This window comes from Orycteropus afer, unplaced genomic scaffold, assembly GCF_000298275.1.
Source record: "Orycteropus afer afer isolate SDZICR_OR568_19922 unplaced genomic scaffold, OryAfe1.0 scaffold00105, whole genome shotgun sequence".
Taxonomy (NCBI): Eukaryota; Metazoa; Chordata; class Mammalia; order Tubulidentata; family Orycteropodidae; genus Orycteropus; species Orycteropus afer.
The window spans coordinates 4,255,334-4,258,612 of NW_006921692.1; positions in this window are offsets into that span (position 1 = coordinate 4,255,334).

Here is a 3,279-nt window from a genome sequence, read left to right on the forward strand (position 1 = left end):
GGACCAGCAAAAGTCCACAGCTCAGCCCACCTTTCTCTCCACGTTCTTCGCTTGTTCCCCAGCCACTGTGCACAGTCCTCCATGCAGTCCCTGGCTAGCAGGGTGATTTTTAGGTTAATTCTTAAGTCCTACCACCACAGGAATCTGCAAGAGTGGTGTCTCTTTAAAATTCCAAAATAGTCAAGCAGATTTTTAAACCTACAAAATAGAGGCGTCCTCCAGACTGGCAAAAGTCCACAGCTCAGCCCACCTTTCTCTTCACCTTCTTCGTTTGTTCCCCAGCCACTGTGCACAGTCCTCCATGCAGTCCCTGGCTAGCAGGGTGATTTTTAGGTTAATTCTTAGTTCCTACCACCACTTGGGAATCTCCAAGCCGTCTGTTGCTGCCAGACCGCAGCTCTGTGTGTCTCCTTTTTTGGTATTTTCACACAAATTCTTCTGATAGTTGGGGTTTAGTCCACTTTTGTATCTTTCCCTTCAAGGCTCAGGGGTCCAAGATTATTTTCTGTGTCTGTTAATTGGTTTCCTTTTTCTTTGTTGAAGAGGGTCTGTGCAGTCCTTCTGCCTAGTCTACCATCTTCTAGAACAACTCTGTACAGTTCTTTAGGCTTGAAAAATGCCAAACATGTTCTTTCCTTTGCAGTTTCTAACACTACATCTTCACACATTTCCTTATAAAATTTACTTTTTCTTCTTGAGCTGCCCTTTGAAATCTTATGTTCAGATATTTTCCTGCATCATTTCTTCCATTTTCTTTAGCTTCTCTACATTTAAGAACAGGTTTCAGAATCTTTTCTGAGATCAATTTTGATATCTTTCTTCCCTATCTTTTTAATGATTTTTTGCTTTGTTCATGTACAATGTACTTTATATCATTCTACAACTTGTGTGGTCTTCAGCCATTAGCATTCAATTCATCATATATAATCTTGAGATTATCTTTAAGTTCAAGTAGGATATACTCAAGATCATGTTTTGGCTCTAGTGCACATGTTTAATTTTCTTCACCTTCAATTTAAGTAGCAGGGAATTTGTTGATGATGGTTTGTTCTACAATCAGCCCCCAGCCTTGTTCTGATGAATGATACTGAGCTTCTCCATAGTCTCTTTCCACAGATGTAATTAATTTGATTACTGTCCATTCTATCTGATGAGGTACACTAGTATGATTGCTATTTATTTTGTTTAAAAACGTGTTTGCAAATAAGTTGTTGGTCCTATAAAATTCCATTGTGCCATTTCCAGCATTCATTTCTATCACCAAAGCTATAGTTTGTAACTACTCATTCCTCTTCTTTATTTTCAATTTTAGCATTCCAATCACTAATAATTATCAATTCATCTTGATTTCATATGAGATCAAATTTAGAAGACAAAAGTTGGTAAAAATCTTCAGTTTCTTCATCTTTGGCTTTAGTGCTTGATGGGTAAATTTTAATAATAGTCCTATTAACTCATCTTCCTTGTAGGTGTATGGATATTTCCTATCATTGACAGCATTGTATTTCAGGATAGAGTCTGAAATGTTCTTTTTGACAATGATTGTCATGACATTGCTCTTCAATTTCTTATTCTTGGCATAGTAGACCATATAATTATCCAATTCAAAATGGTCACTATCAGTCCATTTCAGCTCACTAATACCTAGAATTTCTATCTTTATCCATTTCATTTTTTTACAACTTCCAATTTTATTAGATTTATACTGCACACAGTCCATATTTGAATTATTAATGGATGTTTGCAGCTTTTTCTTCTTGTATTGAGTCATATCACAACAGCAAATGAAGGCCTTGAAAGTTTTTCTCCATCCACACAATTTAGATTGACTCTACTTTGAGGAGGCAGCTCTTCCCCAGTCATTTTTTTTTTAGTGCCTTCCATTCTGAGGGTCACATCTTCCATCACTATATCAGATAGTGTTCCAAAATTTTGATCTAATATAGTAAACATATGTACCCTATAATAGCACTAATCATTGCCAAGTTCTGTACCATCCTCAAAATTATCAGTACATATGAGCCCATTGTTACAGTCACAATGTTCATGCACCTCATTTAGTGTCTGCTGCTTTTTCAATGACGCTCTACTTTACCAACTATGATATCCTTTTCTAGCAATAGATTTCTCATGAACTGCATCCAAAATAATCAAGACAAAGTCTTACCTTCCTCACTTGCAGTAATCATTCTGGCTGTATTTCTGTCAAGATTGATTTGCTTGTTTCTGGCAATTACCTTGGTATATTCAATATTCTTCACCATTACAATCCAAATTCATCAATTCCTTTGTCTCTTTTTTTACATTGTTCAGGAAACAGCTTATGTAATAGCTTATATTTTGGTCAGGGAAACCCTAGGATAAACTCAGACTTAAGGGATAGCATTTAGGTAAACAGTTTTTAAGGAGGTGAGAGAAATGATAGTCTAGACAGTCATCTTCAAAACCAAAGTTTAAATATTTGGGGCCACAGATAGAGATATGCGACATAGCACCATTAATTGTGTCTTTTAAAAACTCAAGTATGTTTCAGTGCTTTGACTTCTGAGTCACAAACAGTGAGGCAAGAACAATTTGTCATATATGTCTCTGTTTTTCTTAAAATAAATAAATCAGTGCTTATATCTAATGCCTTTCTCCATTTCAATATGGGGTCTTCATTTTTCAGAAAAGTGACCACACATTTCTTTTTGTTTATAGTTCTGCAGTCTGAAACTGACCAAATATGAAATCAAGATGTGTTGATTATTACTGGTGAGTGGAATGCAAAAGTTGGAAACAGAAGAATTGACAGTAGTTGGAAAATATGGCCTTGGTGATAGAAATGAGGCTGGGGATGGCATGATAGAATTTTGCAAGACCAATGACTTATTCATTGCAAATTCCTTTCTTCAACAACATAAATGGCAACTATACACGTGAAGTTCACCACATAGAATAGACAGGAATCAGATTGACTATATCTGTGGAAAAAGGTGATGAAGAAGCTCAATATCTTCAGCTACAATATGACCAGTGACTGACTATGGAACAGACCATCAAGCATTCATATGCAAGTTTAAGTTGAAGCAGAAGACAATTCAAACAAGTCTGTGAGAGCCAAAATATGACTTTGATAATATCTCACCTGAATTTAGAGACCATCTGTGGTAGTTGAAGATCTGTCAACTTGGCTGGACTTCACTTGTGAGTGTTGTTTCTCATGATGGATCACATGACTATGTCCTAAGCGGCCGGTCAGTCTAGGGGGAGTTTCCCCAGGGGTGTGGCCTACCTGTA